Here is a 24,442-nt window from a genome sequence, read left to right on the forward strand (position 1 = left end):
AAAATTGTTCACAATCATTTACAGGCAGATATGCATTAAAAACAAGCTGTTTTATAAGTAATATTTCTGGTGTCAAAACACAGCCATGTGATTGATATACAGTCACATTCACAGTCATATTTTATTATGATTTCATGAGTTCTATATGTGAATGGCTATTTGAAAACCTCTTCTAAAATTATATTTTTTGACTATTCATACAGAGCTAGTCATACAGCATTGGTAACTAAATACAAACCAATAGTATTTCTGGTCTTCCAATGGAATCAAGTCTCCTGAGCTATTGACTTGGATATCTGGTCCCAATACCCATGTAGAGGAAGCTGGTTGCCTACCAAGACAAGTAACTAGGGTCTTAATAGACCAACTAGATGTTTGCCTTCCAGCCTGTACAAGCTCGAAGATATACAGACTCCAAAGGTCATCATTTATCTTTGCGTAACAGAGACCATGGTGATTCCTCTCAGCACTACCAATGAAAGTTCTAAGACTCTGAATGTGGTGATTGCTGACAAAACTGTGGCTGTAATTAAAATATAAAATGATACAAAATAATTTTTTACTGTTTGCTGTAGAATCTGTTGTATATACGTACAATAGGTTTAATAAACTCGGAGTATGGGACTTATCACCTTATGGGAAAGGGGATCTAATCACCTCTACGGGGAGATCTTTATAATAGAATGGCAAAACCCAAATATTACACACGTTTTCATAAAACCATGCAATGCAATTCTCTACATACATAGTACTCTGAAATTTATTATAGTGTCATCACAGAGTTGAGCTTTGGTGAACTTTATGGCCATTTCATTATAGAAAATTGTGTAACAGAGTGTATAGGAAGATTCAAGAGAATAATCATGTTAAGGGTGCTCTGTACAGTTTGTACAAGGCTTCCCAAGACATAGTCTGTTTTGCACTAAAAGAAATATTATGGTCACTTAATTAGTCTGTGACATGTTGACACATTTTAGTACCCATAAATTAGGTATCCCATAGCAACAAGAGCACGCATCTTGCTATTCTACACCCTCTCACTTAAATTAGAACTACGTACTCCATCATTTCTAATCCAATGGACATGAACTTTTCACACAAGCTACTTTAGTAATGTTGCCAAAGAAGAGCGTTTGCCATTTTTAAATAGCAAGTCCAGATTATGAATAACATGGAAGTAAAGAAAAGGATTTCTGGGAGTGTCAACCCAAAAGATAAATATGTGATGAATGAGAAGCTAAAAGACAAAAATAAAAATGCACAATGGTTTGTGCTGTTTAGCATAGTGTATCATAAAAGTATCAAGGCTCTTGTGCATAAACTGTAGGACTAGTTCTAGTATAAAGGGAAAAACTGTAACTCATGTTCTAAAGCAAATTTAGCAGTTGGGTTTGGACTAAACTGTGTACTAGTGTTAGCTTATATCCAGTAAAAAAGTACGGAAAGTTATAGAACAAATTAAATTTCATGGGAAGCCATATAAGTGGACTGTACAGAGCACCCTTAAACTGTTATCTAAAGCAATTAGATTTTGGATACCTTTTGAAGTTTGACAATGCTGCCCAAAGACAGTGTCTGAGGCACTCCCAGCCAATCCAGCCATGCTAGAGCTTGAGTCATTTTTATTTGGTACTCAAAATCACTGTGGAGTGTATCAACACCACCTTCACCTTATTCAACACCTATCAACAGTTCTTTATAATCTTAAAAGGTTATCAAAGATAAACTCTGATGGAACTGTACATAGTGATTTTGTACAGACTACATTGGCAGTTATACGTAACTCTTCCTCATTATTTTGTATTATTAACTCTTGATACAAAAGCATGGGATATTATTGTCCTCTTCAATTCGTTCAATGCATAATTATAGACATGCACACCAAGAAAACTTGTACACGTTAATTTGTATGTCTGTGAAATGTTAGCAAGTCACCCTTTCCCATGCATTGTTGAACTTTATGTATTTTATTCATCCTTATATACGTATGTAGCTAGCTACTATATTTCAAATTTCAAGGATATACAGCTTAGCTATTATGCTACACAACTATATACTCATTCATACAGTCAATTATTTTGGAGGTAGAACATTTTAGAAAACTACTGCATATACATTTGCATACCATGATGATGCAAAATTAGTTCTGTACCACTTGCTAAATCACAGTGAAATTTCCACTTGATATATAGTCTCTATAGCTGCTATACGTAGCTATAATGTGTAAAAGAAAAACTTTTGTGGAAATCATATATTTATCTTCAAACACAGCATATAGTCTCAGGGCATAGCTGAAAAACAGCCTTCTTTGGCTGACGCTATTTTCCCTGATTAAATATCATTTAAATAAATAAATAAATAAATAAATAGCCTTGAAGTCAATTTTCAATTGTATGTGTTAACATTGAACATATATTTATTTTATTTTAATAGAAAATGTATGCCTTTAAAGTGCATGCACCTGTTTGTATGCAAGAAGTGAATATTGTATACACAAACAGCTTTACTGCATGCATGCCGTGGCACAGCTATATATATAGCTAGCTGTACATGCAGAGTAATCATCATTGCAAATACACCTTAGCTAGCTAACTATAGCTAATTGACTTTTACTGTCACCTTTCTGTTCCATCATTTGAGCGAATCAAAAAACAAATCCGGAAAGTGTCGGGGAGATGTCCTTGGGTGTTATGGCAGCAAACAGAACTTCAACATCAAAGTTGGTGTACCGAACGAACTGCCCACTACCACGCATTAGACCTATACAGGGATAAAGAATGTATAGCCAACTAGCTATGGCTATGGGCTTGGGTATAGTTTATAACTAGATAAATATAGGTGCAGAAAAGCTCCTCGAAGTTGCTGACATGTATGCTCACACACAGCGGCGGAGGAAGTAGTTGATATGAGGGGGGGCTCCGCTGGGCTGACCCAGACTTATTTCTATAGTTTGGTAAGTTGAGACCAAAAAAAAAAAAAAAAAAAAAAAAAAGGTCACAACCAACTGACAAGAGTTTTCCACCTCACCAGCTACCATTTCTAGCTGATAAACTACATAAAAATCCTTACATAGCTCGCTACACACTGACTACTTTATTAGAGTGACTGCTCTATTAGAGTATCTCGATCTTTATCACGGTCTTCAAGAAAGATAATTTCGGTGTGACATCATTCTGAGGGGGGGCTAAGCCCCCCCTCAGCAGACCGAAGGGGGGCTTTAGCCCCCTAGCCCCCCCCTTTCCGCCGCCTATGCTCACACAGCATGAAACATGTAAGCATGCATTTTCAGTAAAAATGCTACTTACCGATTTCTCCATCCCTGACTATTAGTTTTCGTGGTTCTTTACTTGAACTCGATCCAGCTGCACTTCCTCCCGAAGCCATTAAGTCCGACGAACAGAAAGCACAGGAACTACAAATAACTTTGCTGAATGCCCTAGCCGACTTATATGGAAAGCTGCATGGTTGCCGCCTAAAAAAATTACTTCCGGAAAGTTGATTGGCCGTATTGCGTCACTAGCGCATATCTACACTAGCGGTGAGCTCTCAGCTATGTCTTCCAGGAAAGGACGGAAACGAAAGTTGGTGAAGGAATTGGATGAAATCGTTTTACAAGATAGTGGACAGATTGATAACCCGTATGATCTCGACAAATCCTTCGGCACGCAAATCGATGATACAGACGAATCAGCATTGGACTCGAGTAACGCCAAAGTTGGAGCTATGGTTGTTTCGGATGGGAGATATCTTAGCACGAAAGTAGATAACTCAATTGAATTTAGTAATCATGCCGATGTTGCCTCACCTGGTTCCCAGTCCCAAAGAAATCCCAGAAAACATCAGGAATGTGAACCACAGACAAAATCTAAAGGTATATATAATATGAATTAATTATATAGCTATATAATTATACAGACGACTTTTCTCTCTCATAAATATATAGCTAGGCTAACTTTATATATATAAGAGAGACAGAGAAAAGCCATCTGTCTGTTTGCATACAATATTTAATATGAGTTCAAGCATTCTGTACATGCCAGTTAGTACAGTTCATGAGGTTTATAGCTAGTAGGCCTGGAAAACTTGGCTCATCCACAATTTGGGATTTGTATGTGGGAGGGAGGTCGTTTTCATTATTCACAATAAAAGAAAATACTCCAAACCAGCAGTATAGCAGGCTACCTATCACTATAAAGCTTAGCTAAAGCCTTCCGAGGAATACACTCACATTTTGCTCCTTTATGGCTCAGTGAACTGCATATAGGGAGATTTCCAATACTGTTAAGTAACCATGCAGCCTTCTTAACAGCAAATTACTTGTGTATGTGACGGATAACAGCAAAAAATGAAATTTGAGGTGATGTAATCCAGATAAAGGGTGACGTGGTCGGGACAAGAAACAAGTCACAGTAATCAAGCTGCCTGCTGAGGCTTCACTCAGCCTGTAAAGCAGGGAGTCAGAAACATGTACTGAAAACTGTGATGAGCACATGCAGACTTCCAGGTGGTGATCATGCTTGACATCCCGCTACTTGCCGGAGCCACATAGCCTGGGATTCAGGATTTTCTCTGCATTCAACCATGCAGTTTGTAAATAGCTTGACTCCTCAAGTGCAACAGCCTAGCACAGGAACAACTTGATGTTTAAATGAAGCTTCTAACTGCTGTTGTTCATCATTCACACCCAACGGTGTGCAGCATAAATTTATCCGATAAGCCACAATTATATTTCGTTCAACCTACTCATGCGTTCGAATTCATAAACAATTTTTACAGTGAAGTTAACCACATTTCACATATTAGCATGATGGTAGTACACAGATCTGACAAGTAAAATTATATGTCGGTCAAATCCCAGGTAATAAATGTTTTTTTTTGTTGTTTTGGCTAGCCTTTTAGTTGCATCTTTTCTTTTCAATATGTTTTGTTACACCGTTTTTGTCCATTCTAGCACTGAGTTACAACTTTGCCTATTCTATTGAATGGATTAAACAGTAGCTAGCTAGCTAGTTTACTTTAGCAGACGTAGGCTATAAGCTATAATTCAATAAGCCCTGGTAAGTGCATAGAACATGGTTTAGGAAAAGATTTATGGAAAAATAGAGCTAAGTTCTTGTCAATAGTTTGGTGCTTGATCTGGACACTCATGAATATTTCATAATGTTCACCCATGAATATTTCATAATGTTCACCACTTAACTGTAGAGAGAATACCTTTTACTTATATGACCCATGCCCATATCAAGAAGTTCCTCATTCTCTTGATAGCACCTTTATACTACAGTTTTACCTACCAACGTTTTGGCCTACAGTTTTCAGCCCTGGCATGGAGCCCTCAAAACATATTGGTGAGCTACATTCCTGAAAAAACAAACCACAATAACTTTAGTGTGTTTACGTACCAGTGTGTTAACCTCAAACGATATATCAATCCCACCCATATCAACCAGCATTTGTATCCACAATTTATCAGCACAGGCAATGCTGAGTTGGACTAAAAGACATATTGATCTACTTTGTGTTTGTCCCATGTGCTGTTCTGGGATAGATTAGCTTATGTTCTTGTGCATACACTGGTATATAAATCACAACATACACCATTAGGTTTTGTGTTTAACTCATTACTATGCACTGCAATTAAACAGTGAAGATATGCAGCCTACATGATAGAGTAGTGTTAATCTATGTACATTATAGCATGGGTCTGTAACTAGCAAGGTAATTATACAGTTTTAGCTCATGGAATACCTGCATGCTAATGCATGCTGATGGTTTAGCTCAGATATTACTGCAAAAGCCAACTGCTTACTAGCAATAATCATAAAGCCTTTAATTTTCATCATTTAGGCTTAAATATAATTAAATTGTTTGTTGCTAATTTTATCTTTTATTGAAAAAGTTCAGTGTAAAGCTATAAGCTAAAAGAAAAACAATAAGAACTGTGTAAACCATCACTACTGTCCGTGGTTTGCTCATAGGAAATTGCTACTCATGATCACTTTGTCATTATGTAAGGGCTATGATGTGTGTCTAGTCTCCTCTGCCTGGCCCGTTGACATGATCCGTGTATTTTGGGGCCAATTATAAGTCTAATATTACAAACGGTAAAGTAAATAGGCGCTTCGCGCGCTGCGCGCGCGAAGCGCCTATTTACTTTACCGTTTGGTCACTAGGACATTAGGCAAATGGAATTCGCAAATTCCAATTGCATAAGTTTCAATGCTCAAAATTTAAGAATTTATAAACACTGCTGACCTGGTTTGTTAACACGTCGAGGCGTTAATTTCCTCTGTTCCTGACATGGCAAATAATTAAAAATTTAGCGTTCATTCAGTACGCACGTGATGTAGTGGTACCAGGCTCTGTCCAGAACTCAAGTCTACCCCCAAGGAGTGGTCAGCACACAGAGAAAACTGCTCAAACGGACTAAAGGTAAGTAGGATAAGTAGATACACACGTTGAGATTATATTGTTTTGAAAGGCTAGTGTGGTACCAGACTACTTTCTCTAAATAAAATGCACCAGTTGGCGTGGCTATGGTAGTCTTGCGTAGACCAGACAGAATTTTTTCTTAGTGTGTGAGTGCGGAATAAGTGGCCAATCAGCACCCACCATAGAGCTGGTGAAACGTTACACAGAAATTCTATGGGAAGTGTACTAGATCACTTATTCCCCATCCACACACAAAAGAAGAAAGTCGGTCTGATCTTAGCTATATTATAGTGAGTGATGTGGAAATGGGCTCCTTCACCCCATTGGTATTCCCTACTTTTCGGGGGAATGGGAGGTGCGGCTAGTATTGCTTACAAGAGGTTAGCATTTCTGCCTGCTGCTTAGAAAGACCAGTAGTGTAGTGTCCTGGATTAGATGCTCCACCAGTTTTTCTTTACTGTAACCCTGCCAGTCCAGTTACTATCGCAGCACTTGACCTTGCAATGTGTGAGGGTCAGGTGCATGCTTCCATCACATGTACTTCAATTGCTGTTTCTTGTTTATTTACTTGTTATATTTCAAAAAAAAAAAAAAAATCACGCTAAAAAATAAATCCAGTAGTATTGGCTACCAGCTTTTTTAAAAATGTGGATTGTGGAGTAGAAAGAGCAATAAATGCATTGTATACAAACTGATTAAACCTCTACCTTACCCCATCACCATTGTATGGCATGCATATGGGTTTAAGTCTCCACAAAGGACTCGACTGTATCGTTATTAGAAGTAGACAGCATGCCTATACTACCTACTGTCAAGGAGGTGTCACTCTAATGTATCCTGTATTGTACGATCTTCATCCTTTAAACAAGGGATTTTTGGCATAGGACAGTACAAGCATCATTTCAAGTAGCAATTTTACATTCAATAATTGTAACGTGATCTTGGAAACCTACCTCTTTGGTTTATTTTCTGTTTAATAGCTTAAATGAGGTATTGGGTGCTTATCTATCTTGTGTTAAAATTTTAGTTTGATATCCTGAGACGTGGCTGGTTTACTGTCTGGTACATTACAAACTAGTGCATTAAGGTTTGTGAGTGATTAAGGGTGACAAGTGGTGTTTACTAATAATTCCATACATGGTCTGATATAATCACCGAAGCTCCTAGGAAAAAGAAGCTTTGGGTGGGAAACTTTACAGCACGAAAGTTTAATAGTTCCTTTTATCCAAACAAATTGTTGAAATTTTCATTTAAGTTTTTGTTTTTGCTGTATGTAGAAGTCAAGGGTCAAGGTACACTCTTGGTAGGAAATCCAACTTTTGTGGATCGTCAACCACCCTGAGATCATAAGGCAGGCAATGTACTAAATAGCCTAAATATTTCTTTTCAAGGTTAACCCTTAAATCTGATTTTCGAAAATGCATGTTTACACAATATGGACTCGCATGGTGACACTAGGTGAGATAACTTAAATCTTACAGCCTACAAACACACATAGATTTAAAAAGTGTGTCCACTGGGCTACTTGGAGTAGCACTGTAACTACAGTGGCTTACTTATTATGAAGTGATGAACATCGACAAGTCAAGTCTCCGTGTTTCATAATTCTTGCCACATGCTTACTTTTGATTGTGGGATTACTCACGTAAATCATATATTGCCTGATACAAAAGTTCACGACAAGTCCAATGGAAGTCACTGTAAGGTGATAGGAGCAACTATCATCGAGTCATCGACCATTTAATAGAGGTATGTAATAAAAAGTTTGCATGTTCCCTACCAAAAAGTTATTTTCATGGCCTCACGTTGTAACATTAGGGTAAAACTCTAGGTATCATTTTAATCCTTGTTCCATCACAAGTAGAATAATGTAAATCGCATAGCCATAGAATGGATGCTTTGAAAGTTACAGCGCTCTATGCAAGGCATGCGTATTTATTAAGTTTAAATCCAGTTTTCTTGATTATGCAGGTTTAAGGGTTAAGTGTTGCTAAAGGTAAAAATTTCACAAATACAGTGGAACCTGTCTATAATGGTCACCTTGGGACCAGATATACCTGGCCTTTATATACAGGTGGCTGTTATAGAGAAAACCTGCATAAGGTGGTCAGCAGTTTTTAGTGGCTATGACCGTTATAAATGAGTAATTATTATAAAGAGGCTCGCGCCAACCGCAATGTAGTAATATTTTGGTACAGAAACGGCAAGGTGAGCCTGTTATGGATGTTGGTTATAGCTATTGAATACGATTAAGCAATGAAGACTGATAGATTATATAGTATTCATTGAAAGGCAGGAAGTGTGATAATTGCGCATTAATTGAAATGATGCCGTGGTGCCAGGCAATTTGCTTAACAAGCCACCATAAAAGGTAGCGACTGCTATACGAAGAAGAAAGTTATGTATACAGTGATTCATGGGCAAATTCTTGGTTGGCCGTTATACGCGTTAGACAGGTGACCGCTTAATGCAGACCACAATGCATACATTTGTATTGGAAAATATTTGGGACCTCGTGACCATGGCCGTTATACAAAGGTGACCGCTTAATCCAGGTGACCGCTTAATCCAGGTGACCGTAACACAGGTTCCACTGTACTACCCAAATGTATTACTCTCTATGGGAGGTCTAAATATTTCAAGGATAAAATTTTGATGATAACCCTCCCCCCCCCAACACTGCACAATCACCAAAAAAAAGTTTCCCCTCAAAATATTTAGGCTATACGGTATATGCAGTGTAATGCACTTGATTTATTTTTTGTAGCCAGATGATAGAGCGCTGGTATCACATACCCGAGAAAAATTCTAAGTGTAAGTTTAACTGTTAAATGAAAGTATGAATATACTCATTTGATAGTTGTTCTCCACACTACATAATGCCCTTGACTTCTCTACTACTCTAGATCTTTTGTGTCACAAATTCTATTTGTATATTGTATCATTGTCAAGTTTCATGGTAGTGAATTATTCTTCCCTAAGATTGGCCATGCATTGTGACATGTTTAGTGCATGCTTGTAAGTTTAAAGTTCACTCTCAGTGTGCTCCAGTACAAGTCCGTCCCGTCCAGTTATTTAATGAGCTTTATCCACAATTACATCATAGCACAAAAATGGCAATAAGAGTGGGGATTGTTTGTACAGATAGCCATTAGAAGGGATAACTTTTGAGATTTTCCTCGTTAAGAAAGTGAGAGAAATCTCTGGTAAGACTTGTTTGTTAACTATCTTTCTATGTAGAAGCATGCACAGTTGCTCTTCTCGAACACTCCAGATCTGGTTTTGAAAATAAAACCAGAGCTAGGTAAGTATCTAAAAGTGTGAAAATGCATTCCCCAACAGAGTTTTCTCCTGCTGTCTTCATGGGAAACATCTCAAAAGCCTATCCCTTCCAATGGCTCTGTACAAAGTACCCCCACTTGTAATTGTGAATGAAACTCTTTTGGGACCTTTGAAATGTAGCCCACCTAACTGTGCTAGTGATGACGTGATATAACAGGAAGAGTAAATTTAATGCTAGATGGTACGTTATGCACAGAAGTATCTTCTAAACTGTTTTATAGTTTAACTATCATGTTTTTTCTCGCCAATCCTCTCAACAAAGCCTCAAAGCTGCTCTTCATTTTCATTCACGTTAGTAAAGGACATACCCACTTTCATCTCAAAGGGATAAGCTATTCCTGGAAGTCTACAAGGCCTGCACCAATGTTTTTCAGTTATTAAATGCCTGTAAAACTTGAAGAGAAAGTAAATCAAAAAGTCTAAGGAGAGTCGTGTCACCCATGTTTCAGCCTGCCAGAAAGAAATCACCTCAAAGCAAAGTTTACTCGTAACTGTTTATTACAAACTTCATTTCGCTTTTCTTACGTACAAGCTGCTTTTATCATTTAACGATTTTGCTCACGTAGGTGTGTATGGACCAACATAAATAAGTAGATAGGCATGCACACACACACGCACACACAGTGACCCACACACACTGCACACACACACACACTGCACTACACACACACGCACACACACACACACACACACTGCACTACACACACACACACACACACACACACACACACACACACACACACACACACACACACATACACACACACTACACATACACATGCACACTACACACACACCACCACACACACATACACATGCTACACACTACACAGAGACACACACGCGAACACACACACACTAATACACACATACTGCACTACACAAAGAAACACACACACACACTGCATACACAAATACACACATACACACGTACTACACAAATACACACTACACCACACACGCTCTACACACTACACACACATGCTACGCTCTACAAAGAGACACACAGACACACACTGCACTACATACAGGTGCACACACCACACACACACACACACACACACACATACACACACACACACACACACTGCACTCACCACACACATACTACACACACACGTACACTGCACACACACACACACACTCTACACACATACCTTACACACAGACTTTCTACATACTACACAGAGACACACACGCGCACACTACACTAAGGCATGCACACGAACACTACACACATACCACACACTACACACACACACTACACACATACCCTACACATACATGCTACACACACACACTACACACGCACACACCACACACGCTATAGTAGTGTCATGTAGTTTAGCAACAGTAGACACATGTACACAGAGACACATGTAGTCATAATGTAATGCTGCTACATGTGTCTCTGTGTTTGTGATACATGGATACACATGTCTCTCACTACATGTTTCTCTGTGTAGTGTCATGTACTATAGTAGTGTCTATAGTTTGCATACTGCAGTTTCACACCCATCCCAGAGTCTAATTTTCATTACATCTCTTTTTTACAGACATGCTACTGGACACCCAAGAATTACATGTTACTGCTGGTGAGTGTACTTATATGCTATACACATTTATTGGGTTTGACAAATCCGACATGAAGCAAGGCCATTTGGTCTTTAGCAGCTTTTTGGTCTCATTCGAAACTCTGTGGAAGTGAAACAATATACAGTCACTGTAACGAATTGCATTTTAAAATGTATATCCTACAGTATGATAATACTGTATAGTTCTGCAACCTCTCTCCATGAGACTCGGACAGTTCTCCTGTGGTTTATTGAAGCTCAAGCTCCTGAGTAGTGCACAGGCATCCCAGCTCTGGTTTACTGGATGGCAAGCATTGTAGCTGTGCTTCACATGGCTCTGCTTTTTTTTTGCTTTGTTAGTGTGTGCATGTGCGTGTGTGCGTGTTGGATAATGTAGTCCAAAAGTATGTGTGTGCATGTGCTTTCTCCATTTTCCGTTTTGTTATATCATGTTCAACTCTAACTTTGTAGGTGTACTATAAGAATCTGGAGATGTATGTGTTATAGAGAAGACAGCAAGGAACAAGATGGTCGATTCGAACCATGCTAGACACAGTGTAGTGTTTCTCAATGTAAGCTACATTCTGTTCTGTGTTGCTGCTTATTATCATGTGTACTGCAGGTCATCAATACTCTTGAGAACTGTTTCCTAATACTGCTAAAGTATATTGTGACAAACTTGACTTTTCACGTGTAATGTGTGCTATGAAATAGTGTTGTATGGTTCATTCAGAGCTTTGTTAAGAATTCCAATTTATACTTATGGTTTGTTACTGGGGTTTTGCATAATACGGAGCTACACCGTTCAAACCCTTGATAATGTACCCAATGATGACACTACTACCTAAGATGACACTACTAGCTACTGTACACCATGTAGGGTGATATAAGGGTGTTGGAGTAGGTGGGGCACCACTTTTGGCTGAATTATGCAAAAAAAAATTGCAAACTTAATCTTGATGAAACAAAAGGTAGAAACATGCGACACTTGATGTTTATTTATAATGGCAATTCAGGTTAACTTTTTCCGTATTGAGTGCCTCTAAATAGTCATTGTTGTATTTAGCTTTGTTTATGTGTCTCTGTAGCTACCTTGGAAACAGTCTTAAACTGTATTATGAAGGTGCTTATTGATCAGTGTATTAGGTCCCTATTACCTCTGAGATAGGATAACCTCCTTGTAACAGTAAAATATCAACAAACTTGCAATTGGTTGGTCCCAAAGTGTCTGTTAAATTAATATAATATTAATTATATAGAGGTTATACTGTAATGTCACTATTGCTGCCAAACATGACACCACTAGTTACACACTGTAGAATGATAATGTCACTATATAGTTAGCCAACATGACACTATTATAGTTGCACACTGTAGTGTGATAATGTCACTATAACAATAGTTACCTAACATGACACTACTAGCTATGCACTGCTTGGTAATAATGTCACTACATGACACTACTACTTACACACTGTAGGGTGATAATGTCACTACATGACACTACTACTTACACACTGTAGGGAGATAATGTCACTACGAGACACTATTAGTTACACACTGTAGCATAACACTACTAGTTACACACTGTAGGGTGATAATTTCACTACATGACACTACTACCTACACACTGAAGGGTGATGATGTCACTACAAGACACTACTAGCTACACACTGTAGCATGACACTATTAGTTACACACTGTAAGGGTGATAATGTCACTACAAGACACTACTAGCTACACACTGTAGCATATATGACACTACTAGTTACACACTGTATGGTGATAATGTCACTACAAGACACTACTAGCTACACACTGTAGCATGACACTACTAGTTACACACTGTAGGATGATGATGTCACTACATGACACTACTAGTTACAAACTGTAAGGTGATTGATGTCACTACAAGACACTACTAGCTACACACTGTAGCATAACACTACTAGTTACACACTGTATAGGGTGATGATGTCACTACATGACACTACTAGTTACACACTGTAGGGTGATGATGTCACTACAAGACACTACTAGCTACACACTGTAGCATAACACTACTAGTTACACACTGTAGGGTGATGATGTCACTACATGACACTACTAGTTACACACTGTAGGTTGATGATGTCACTACAAGACACTCCTAGTTACACACTGTAGCATGACACTACTAGTTACACACTGTAGGGTGATGATGCCACTACATGACATTACTAGTTACACATTGTAGGGTGATGATGCCACTACATGACACTACTAGTTACACACTGTAGGGTGATAGTGTCACTACATGACACTACTACTTACACACTATATTGTAGGGTGATGATGTCACTACAAGACACTACTAGCTACACACTGTAGCATGACACTACTAGTTACACACTGTAGGGTGACGATGTCACTACATGACACTAATAGTTACACACTGTAGGGTGATGATGTCACTACAACACACTACTTGCCACACACTGTAGGGTGATGATGTCACTATATAGTTACGTACCCAACATATATGACACTAGTTATTGTGGCATGTTGGGACATTACATCACCATACAGTGTGTAACTAGTATTAGCTGTATTGCCATGCTGTGAGATTATCACCATACATTGTGTAGCTAGTAGTGTCATGTTGGGTAACTATAGTATAGTGACATCGTCACTCTACAGTGTGTAACTAGTAGTGTCATGTAGTGACATCATATGCATCGCAATACAGTGTGTAACTACTGAGTAGCATCATGTAGTGACATTATCACCCTACAGTGTGTAGCTAGTAGTGTCAAATGGTGACATCATCACCCTACAGTGTGTAACTAGTAGCTTCATGTAGTAACATCATCACCCTACAGTGTGTACAATAACTAGTAGTGTCATGTTGGGTAACTATTGTTATAGTGACATCATCACCCTACAGTGTGTAACTAGTAGCTTCATGTAGTAACATCATCACCCTACAGTGTGTACAATAACTAGTAGTGTCATGTTGGGTAACTATTGTTATAGTGACATCATCACCCTACAGTGTGTAGCTAGTAGTGCCATGTATTGACATCATCACTCTACAGCGTGTAGCTAGTAGTGCCATGTATTGACATCATCACTCTACAGCGTGTAGCTAGTAGTGTCATGTTGGGTAACTATAGTATAGTGAAATGATCACCCTACAGTGTGTAATTATTAGTGTCATGTAGTGACATCATCACCCTACAGTTTGTAACTAGTAGTGTCATGTAGTGACATCATCACCCTACAGTGTGTAACTAGTAGTGTTATGCTACAGTGTGTAGCTAGTAGTGTCTTGTAGTGACATCATCACCCTACAGTTTGTAACTAGTAGTGTCATGTAGTGACATCATCACCCTACAGTGTGTAACTAGTAGTGTTATGCTACAGTGTGTAGCTAGTAGTGTCTTGTAGTGACATTATCATCCTACAATGTGTAACTAGTAGTGTCATGCTACAGTGTGTAACTAGTAGTGTCATATATGCTACAGTGTGTAGCTAGTAGTGTCTTGTAGTGACATTATCACCCTACAGTGTGTAACTAGTAGTGTCATGCTACAGTGTGTAGCTAGTAGTGTCTTGTAGTGACATCATCACCCTTCAGTGTGTAGGTAGTAGTGTCATGTAGTGACATTATCACCCTACAGTGTGTAACTAGTAGTGTCTTGTAGTGACATCATCACCCTGCAGTGTGTAACTAGTAGTGTTATGCTACAGTGTGTAACTAGTAGTGTCTTGTAGTGACATTATCACCCTACAGTGTGTAACTAGTAGTGTCATGTAGTGACATTATCACCCTACAGTGTGTAAGTAGTAGTGTCATGTAGTGACATTATTACCAAACAGTGCATAGCTAGTAGTGTCATGTTAGGTAACTATTGTTATAGTGACATCATCACACTACAGTGTGCAACTATAATAGTGTCATGTTGGCTAACTATATATATAGTGACATTATCATTCTACAGTGTGTAACTAGTGGTGTCATGTTTGGCAGCAATAGTGACATTACAGTATAACCTCTATATAATTAATATTATATTAATTTAACAGACACTTTGGGACCAACCAATTGCAAGTTTGTTGATATTTTACTGTTACAAGGAGGTTATCCTATCTCAGAGGTAATAGGGACCTAATACACTGATCAATAAGCACCTTCATAATACAGTTTAAGACTGTTTCCAAGGTAGCTACAGAGACACATAAACAAAGCTAAACACAACAATGATTATTTAGAGGCACTCAATACGGAAAAAGTTAACCTGAATTGCCATTATAAATAAACACCAAGTGTCGCATGTTTCTACCTTTTGTTTCATCAAGATTGAGTTTGCAATTTTTTTTGCATAATTCAGCCAAAAGTGGTGCCCCACCTACTCCAACACCCTTATATCACCCTACATGGTGTACAGTAGCTAGTAGTGTCATCTTAGGTAGTAGTGTCATCATCGGGTACATTATCAAGAGTTTGAACGGTGTAGCTCCGTATTATGCAAAACCCCAGTAACAAACCGTAAGTATAAATTGGAATTCTTAACAAAGCTCTGAATGAACTATACAACACTATTTCATAGCACACATTACACGTGAAAAGTCAAGTTTGTCACAATATACTTTAGCAGTATTAGGAAACAGTTCTCAAGAGTATTGATGACCTGCAGTACACATGATAATAAGCAGCAACACAGAACAGAATGTAGCTTACATTGAGAAACACTACACTGTGTCTAGCATGGTTCGAATCGACCATCTTGTTCCTTGGTGTCTTCTCTATAACACATACATCTCCAGATTCTTACAGCACACCTACAAAGTTAGAGTTGAACATGATATAACAAAACGGAAAATGGAGAAAGCACATGCATGTGTACGTGTGTGTGTAGTATGTGTGTGGTGAGTGCAGTGTGTGTGTGTGTGTGTAGTGTGTGCACCTGTATGTAGTGCAGTGTGTGTCTGTGTGTCTCTTTGTAGTGCGTAGCATGTGTGTGTAGTGTGTAGAGTATGTGTGGTGTAGTGTGTATTTGTGTAGTACGTGTGTATGTGTGTATTTGTGTATGCAGTGTGTGTGTGTTTCTGTGTGTAGTGCAGTATGTGTGTATTAGTGTGTGTGTGTGTGTGTGTGCGTGTCTCTGTGTAGTGTGTAGCATGTGTATATGTGTGGGTGGTGGTGTGTGTAGTGTGCATGTGTGTGTGTGAGTAGTGCAGTGTGTGTGTGTGTGCAGTGTGTGTGGGTCACTGTGTGTGTGTGTGCATGCCTATCTACTTATCTATGTTGGTCCATACACACCTACGTGAGCAAAATCGTTAAATGATAAAAGCAGCTTGTACGTAAGAAAAGCGAAATGAAGTTTGTAATAAACAGTTACGAGTAAACTTTGCTTTGAGGTGATTTCTTTCTGGCAGGCTGAAACATGGGTGACACGACTCTCCTTAGACTTTTTGATTTACTTTCTCTTCAAGTTTTACAGGCATTTAATAACTGAAAAACATTGGTGCAGGCCTTGTAGACTTCCAGGAATAGCTTATCCCTTTGAGTTGAAAGTGGGTATGTCCCTTACGAACGTGAATGAAAATGAAGAGCAGCTTTGAGGCTTTGTTGAGAGGATTGGCGAGAAAAAACATGATAGTTAAACTATAAAACAGTTTAGAAGATACTTCTGTGCATAACATGCCATCTAGCATTAATTTTACTCTTCCTGTTATACCACGTCATCACTAGCACAGTTAGGTGGGCTACATTTCAAAGGTCCCAAAAGAGTTTCATTCACAATTATAAGTGGGGGTACTTTGTACAGAGCCATTGGAAGGGATAAGCTTTTGAGATGTTTCCCATGAAGACAGCAGGAGAAAACTCTGTTGGGGAATGCATTTTCACACTTTTAGATACTTACCTAGCTCTGGTTTTATTTTCAAAACCAGATCTGGAGTGTTCGAGAAGAGCAACTGTGCATGCTTCTACATAGAAAGATAGTTAACAAACAAGTCTTACCAGAGATTTCTCTCACTTTCTTAACGAGGAAAATCTCAAAAGTTATCCCTTCTAATGGCTATCTGTACAAACAATCCCCACTCTTATTGCCATTTTTGTGCTATGATGTAATTGTGGATAAAGCTCATTAAATAACTGGACGGGACGGACTTGTACTGGAGCACACTGAGAGTGAACTTTAAACTTACAAGCATGCACTAAACATGTCACAATGCATGGCCAATCTTAGGGAAGAATAATTCACTACCATGAAACTTGACAATGATACAATATACAAATAGAATTTGTGACACAAAAGATCTAGAGTAGTAGAGAAGTCAAGGGCATTATGTAGTGTGGAGAACAACTATCAAATGAGTATATTCATACTTTCATTTAACAGTTAAACTTACACTTAGAATTTTTCTTGGGTATGTGATACCAGCGCTCTATCATCTGGCTACAAAAAAATAAATCAAGTGCATTACACTGCATATACCGTATAGCCTAAATATTTCGAGGGGAAACTTTTTTTTGGTGATTGTGCAGTGTTGGGGGGGTTATTAGCAAAATTTTATCCTTGAAATATTTAGACCTCCCATAGAGAGTAATACATTTGGGTAGTACAGTGGAACCTGTGTTATGGTCACCTGGATTAAGCGGTCACCTTTGTATAACGGCCATGGTCATGAGGTCCCAAATATTTTCCAATACAAATGTATGCATTGTGGTCTGCATTAAGCGGTCACCTGTCTAACGCGTATAACGGCCAACCAAGAATTTGCCCATGAATCACTGTATACATAACTTTCTTCTTCGTATAGCGGTCGCTACCTTTTATGGTGGCTTGTTAAGCAAATTGCCTGGCACCACGGCATCATTTCAATTAATGCGCAATTATCACACTTCCTGCCTTTCAATGAATACTATATAATCTATCAGTCTTCATTGCTTAATCGTATTCAATAGCTATAACCAACATCCATAACAGACTCACCTTGCCGTTTCTGTACTAAAATATTACTACATTGCGGTTGGCGCGAGCCTCTTTATAATAATTACTCATTTATAACGGTCATAGCCACTAAAAGCTGCTGACCACCTTATGCAGGTTTTCTCTATAACAGCCACCTGTATATAAAGGCCAGGTATATCTGGTCCCAAGGTGACCATTATAGACAGGTTCCACTGTATTTGTGAAACTTTTACCTTTAGCAACACTTAACCCTTAAACCTGCATAATCAAGAAAACTGGATTTAAACTTAATAAATACGCATGCCTTGCATAGAGCGCTGTAACTTTCGAAGCATCCATTCTATGGCTATGCGATTTACATTATTCTACTTGTGATGGAACAAGGATTAAAATGATACCTAGAGTTTTACCCTAATGTTACATGGTGAGGCCATGAAAATAACTTTTTGGTAGGGAACATGCAAACTTTTTATTACATACCTCTATAAAATGGTCGATGACTCGATGGTAGTTGCTCCTATCACCTTGCAGTGACTTCCATTGGACTTGTCGTGAATTTTTGTATCAGGCAATATATGATTTACGTGAGTAATCCCACAATCAAAAGTAAGCATGTGGCAAGAATTATGAAACACGGAGACTTGACTTGTCACTTCATAATAAGTAAGCCACTGTAGTCACAGTGCTCCTCCAAGTAGCCCAGTGCAGGGGCGGATCTAGGATTTATAAAAGGGGAGGGCTACCTCAAGGTCTAATCTCTTTGGGTAGAGGTGTGCAAAGCACACTTCCCAGCATGCGAAGCATGTTGGAACTAGGGGGGTCTGGGGGGCACATGCCCCCCAGGAAAATTTTTGAAAAATAGTTGCTAAAATACTGCAATTTGGAGACGTTTTCACATAAAATTCATAATATTTTCTGCCTGTAGATATTTTATATACTGCCTGTAGATTATAGGTATGGCTCTCTGAAGCATTTTGCTCATGGAAAAGCTTGGGTAGGTACAGACAACCAAGTACATGATGCACCCCTCTCACAATTGCACAACACTGAATAGGTGCATGTTAAAATAATAATGTTGAAAGTGGAAAATTTCGAAATTTGAACAATACAAGATTGAATCTGAGAGCATTTTCAATGGAAATTGTGTACCTGAATTAAGTATTGCCATACATATTAACTACACAAGTAGATGAATGAAGCCCTTTAAACAAACCAATGCACTTCATTGTATGTATAGGTGCAGGCAGATTTGGAAAAATTCCATAACAGAACCAACTACATGTTTCCAGTGAATGTTCTATTAGAGTAGTCAGCTGACTGCTCTATTAGAGTATCTCGATCTTGTACACCTCCAATGCTGATCCGGGTCCTTGTTGCATAAACTTTAGCATAAATCCACTGATAATACCTTGGAAAGATGTTTATAAGGTGGTTTTATGAGTATTTGTTTATTGGTGATCATATAATTATGCTAAGACAAAATTTCATTATAATACTCAGCATATTGATCAAGTAAAGCCTAAATATGAAGGGAGGGGGGGGGCTTCAGCCCCCAAAGCCCCCACCCCCTGGATCCGCCCCTGCAGTGGACACACTTTTTAAATCTATGTGTGTTTGTAGGCTGTAAGAATTAAGTTATCTCACCTAGTGTCACCATGCGAGTCCATATTGTGTAAACATGCATTTTCGAAAAGGAGATTTAAGGGTTAACTTTGAAAAGAAATATTTAGGCTATACCTAGTAGCAATACCCCCACCTTTGATGTTGGCCATGAAATACAAATTTATAAGGTGTCTGTATAAGGAATAAGGCGTCTGCTCTAGTACATTGCCTGCCTTATGATCTCAGGGTGGTTGACGATCCACAAAAGTTGGATTTCTTACCAAGAGTGTACCTTGACCCTTGACTTCTACATACAGCAAAAACTTAAATGAAAATTTCAACAATTTGTTTGGATAAAAGCAACTATTAAACTTTCGTGCTGTAAAGTTTCCCACCCAAAGCTTCTTTTTCCTAGGAACTTCGGTGATTATATCAGACCATGTATGGAATTATTGGTAAACACCACTTGTCACCCTTAATCACTCACAAACCTTATTGCACTAGTTTGTAATGTACCGGACAGTAAACCAGCCACGTCTCAGGATATTAAACTAAAATTTTAACACAAGATAGATAAGCACCCAATACCTCATTTAAGCTATTAAACAGAAAATAAACCAAAAAGGTAGGTTTCCAAGATCACATTACAATTATTGAATGTAAAAGTGCTACTTAAAATGATGCTTGTACTGTCCTATGCCAAAAATCCCTTGTTTAAGGTTACGGTATAGTCATGGGCAATCATTCAAAATTTTGAATGCCTAACGATATTTTTTGAGAAGCTTATGAAACCAGTCTAGCAGTGTGAAAAGTTTTAAATGAAGGTGAAGCCCTTCATATTTAATGTTTTTATGTAGCTACAGTGTAGTTTGAGGCAGGTGGAACACTACAATTTGTTGTAGTAACACAAGTAAGCCAGCCCTTACATCGCTCAGCTCCAGCTGTCACTACCATGTTTTTCTGCCGCCAAATACAGCAAAAGCTGTAGGCTCTATTGGCTTTTCTGGGGCATAGTGATGCTGTATATTAAATTTGTTAGGTCCTGTGGAAGTGTTTTTGGCATGTTTCTCTCCAGTGACTCGGATACAAGCCTTCAAAGAGCTTGTTTCACCCGAAAAAACTACTAAAAGTTCAATAAAACGTCTATACTACCAGTAACTTTAAAAATCGCTTCCACAGGACCTAGATATTTTAGTTGTTTAGCCACTTGTGTTGAAATTATAAGGATTCAGTAATCTGTTAGTCTGGTTTTTGGCAGTGCGTTTTTATAAAACATCGCTCTATTGTAGACCACACACCCAAGAACAGTCGTTGTTCTGTAGTAAAAACAAACAAGCACAATTAGTTGTATTGCTAACACAACACAGTTGTTGAAATTATTTATCCCTGTTTGGTTTAAAGCAGGTTTTGTAATTTGTTCCGCCCACGCATTTAAAACTATTCCGTAACCTTAAAGGATGAAGATCGTACAATACAGGATACATTAGAGTGACACCTCCTTGACAGTAGGTAGTATAGGCATGCTGTCTACTTCTAATAACGATACAGTCGAGTCCTTTGTGGAGACTTAAACCCATATGCATGCCATACAATGGTGATGGGATAAGGTAGAGGTTTAACCAGTTTGTATACAATGCATTTATTGCTCTTTCTACTCCACAACCCACATTTTAAAAAAAGCTGGTAGCCAATACTACTGGATTTGTTTTTTTGTGCGATTTTTTTTTTTGAAATATAACAAGTAAATAAACAAGAAACAGCAATTGAAGTACATGTGATGGAAGCATGCACCTGACCCTCACACATTGCAAGGTCAAGTGCTGCGATAGTAACTGGACTGGCAGGGTTACAGTAAAGAAAAACTGGTGGAGCATCTAATCCAGGACACTACACTACTGGTCTTTCTAAGCAGCAGGCAGAAATGCTAACCTCTTGTAAGCAATACTAGCCGCACCTCCCATTCCCCCGAAAAGTAGGGAATACCAATGGGGTGAAGGAGCCCATTTCAACACCACTCACTACAATATAGCTAAGATCAGACCGACTTTCTTCTTTTGTGTGTGGGTGGGGAATAAGTGATCTAGTACACTTCCCATAGAATTTCTGTGTAACGTTTCACCAGCTCTATGGTGGGTGCTGATTGGCCACTTATTCCGCACTCACACACTAAGAAAAAATTCTGTCTGGTCTACGCAAGACTACCATAGCCACGCCAACTGGTGCATTTTATTTAGAGAAAGTAGTCTGGTACCACACTAGCCTTTCAAAACAATATAATCTCAACGTGTGTATCTACTTATCCTACTTACCTTTAGTCCGTTTGAGCAGTTTTCTCTGTGTGCTGACCACTCCTTGGGGGTAGACTTGAGTTCTGGACAGAGCCTGGTACCACTACATCACGTGCGTACTGAATGAACGCTAAATTTTTAATTATTTGCCATGTCAGGAACAGAGGAAATTAACGCCTCGACGTGTTAACAAACCAGGTCAGCAGTGTTTATAAATTCTTAAACTTTGAGCATTGAAACTTATGCAATTGGAATTTGCGAATTCCATTTGCCTAATGTCCTAGTGACCAAACGGTAAAGTAAATAGGCGCTTCGCGCGCGCAGCGCGCGAAGCGCCTATTTACTTTACTGTTTGTAATTTAGACTTATAATTGGCCCCAAAATACACGGATCTGACATCACAGATATGATTAATTATAAGTTATATAAATACCAGTAAGGCCAGGAGACATCATTACATTTTTATTTCCATTTCTCAGAAAAGCTTCTACTGGGTTCAATGGAAAATGGACAATTTGATCAAGTAACTTTGCTCATTCAGCTTTCACAACATGTGCCAACAACCTACAAGCATCACAGAGCTGCTCTCATTTGCACCATAATGAATTCAATTTTTTCAACTAGTTATGAAGTCTCTACTATCAACCAGTTGTTAGCAGAAGCTGATGCATTGCCATCTGTCACCAAAGAACTTTGTGGAAAGCCATCAGAAAGAATCCTGTGGGAGGTAAGTATCAGTTTGTGCTTTTAAATAAATGTCAGATATGAATCTTTTATAGGCAACAATGAAACTTGGTAAACCAGTTAACAAGTTTCTTGGCCCTAAGTGTACTGAATGTCTGCAATGCTCATCAACACTGCATATCAACCACAATCCAATTACTGTCATCTGTTATATGATTAGTGGCCCTGTCCCAGCCCAGAAGATTATTTTAAGATGTAAGTCATGTGGTATCAACTACAGGTACGACTCATTTGGTGGAGATACTTTTGGTGGATACAGGTTAGAGTGTGAGCTATCATGATGCTAGATACTTGATTGTGCATGTTTCATACAGATTTTATGACAATGAAAATGACCTGGTAAAAGCATCTAATGTTTGCTATATCGAAAGAGCTCTGTGTGAAAAATGGGCTTCAGCTGGGTAAGTTATCAAGCTGTACATTACAAATTCTACCTTTCACTGGTTATGTAGCTAGTTTATGGGTCCACATGCTATGTTAATCCTGCATGTAAATTTGCTGACCATGGCAATACAGTGTTATTCAAAAATCATATGTGAATTGTCTTAGCTTGTGTGCTGTGTTCTCTAGCTCAAATGTGCAAATGTGCGTTTGTATATTTTAAACAAGTATGATTATGTGCGGTATATTTAAGCAAACAGAGCCTTAAACTTACCAATGAATTTACTAGTATTCCACAAAATGAACTTTAATATGTGTCACATTATTTCACAGTACGTAGCTATTTCATGACTATACTTTAAAACCAACCGAAGTTTAATCTTTTGTATATGTACAGTATAAAAATGTGATTGGAAAATTTGAATTGTATGTGAAGTATTGTAGCTTCTGCAGTTCATTATTGCTAGCACAATTTAATGCACACCGTATTATTATGCAGGCATCATTGCTGGACAAGCTTTGAAGGATCTACAGAAGTATACAATGAGTGGATGAGGGAAACCAATAACTACAATTATATTAATTTAAAGTATTTTCTGAAGAAATACAACAGTGTAAACTTGAGAGCAAATGCAGTAGGTATGTTAACACAGTATAGTAACATGATTTGTTTGTACATTGGCGCTGTGCAGCTACGGAATGTATCTCCAATTAATTGGTCATAAATAATTGTTCGTAATCAGTTAATCGGTACAATTAAATACTTACTATCAAGGTGCAATTCTTAAACAGTAAATCTGTGCCAGAGTATGCTAAACTATTCTTTATTGATAAAAACATGAAATAGCTGAGACCTGATTTGCTAAGTTTATCGTGATAAGCTTGTTCAGCATGCTCTTACAGCTACTCAAAATTTCAAATATAGGTGTGCATTTCAGTAAAACTTTTGGAAGCCAATTATCAATTAGTATTATCGATTATTAGAGTTTCAATGATCTCCAATCATTTAATCAGTTGTTCAGTGAAAATTAACAGCACCAGTATGCATCTGTGTTGTTTAACTACAGTACGTATAAGGTGACTTACAGTGGTGGTCCATTTTGTACCATTTTGATCA

General features: G+C 38.3%; 3 long non-coding RNA genes across 3 annotated transcripts; 1 reads left to right on the forward strand and 2 right to left on the reverse strand.

Annotated features, from left to right (window-relative positions):
- Nucleotides 1-1,224: 1,224 nt before the first annotated feature.
- LOC136263194 (uncharacterized) lies at nucleotides 1,225-5,571 on the reverse strand. Its single transcript, XR_010704492.1, has 3 exons — nucleotides 5,415-5,571; nucleotides 5,295-5,361; nucleotides 1,225-1,237 (listed from the first exon to the last, which is right to left on the reverse strand). It is a non-coding gene; the product is annotated as an uncharacterized lncRNA (long non-coding RNA).
- A 582-nt stretch (nucleotides 5,572-6,153) lies between these two features.
- LOC136264160 (uncharacterized) lies at nucleotides 6,154-12,111 on the forward strand. The gene is made up of 5 exons (XR_010704988.1): nucleotides 6,154-6,432; nucleotides 9,200-9,246; nucleotides 11,331-11,369; nucleotides 11,820-11,920; nucleotides 11,971-12,111. It is a non-coding gene; the product is annotated as an uncharacterized lncRNA (long non-coding RNA).
- Nucleotides 12,112-15,880: 3,769 nt separating this feature from the next.
- On the reverse strand, nucleotides 15,881-22,505 carry LOC136264102 (uncharacterized). The gene is made up of 4 exons (XR_010704959.1): nucleotides 22,222-22,505; nucleotides 17,748-17,794; nucleotides 16,072-16,172; nucleotides 15,881-16,021 (listed from the first exon to the last, which is right to left on the reverse strand). It is a non-coding gene; the product is annotated as an uncharacterized lncRNA (long non-coding RNA).
- Between the last annotated feature and the right edge of the window lie 1,937 nt (nucleotides 22,506-24,442).

Source organism: Dysidea avara, chromosome 8 (assembly GCF_963678975.1).
Source record: "Dysidea avara chromosome 8, odDysAvar1.4, whole genome shotgun sequence".
NCBI classification, from domain to species: domain Eukaryota; kingdom Metazoa; phylum Porifera; class Demospongiae; order Dictyoceratida; family Dysideidae; genus Dysidea; species Dysidea avara.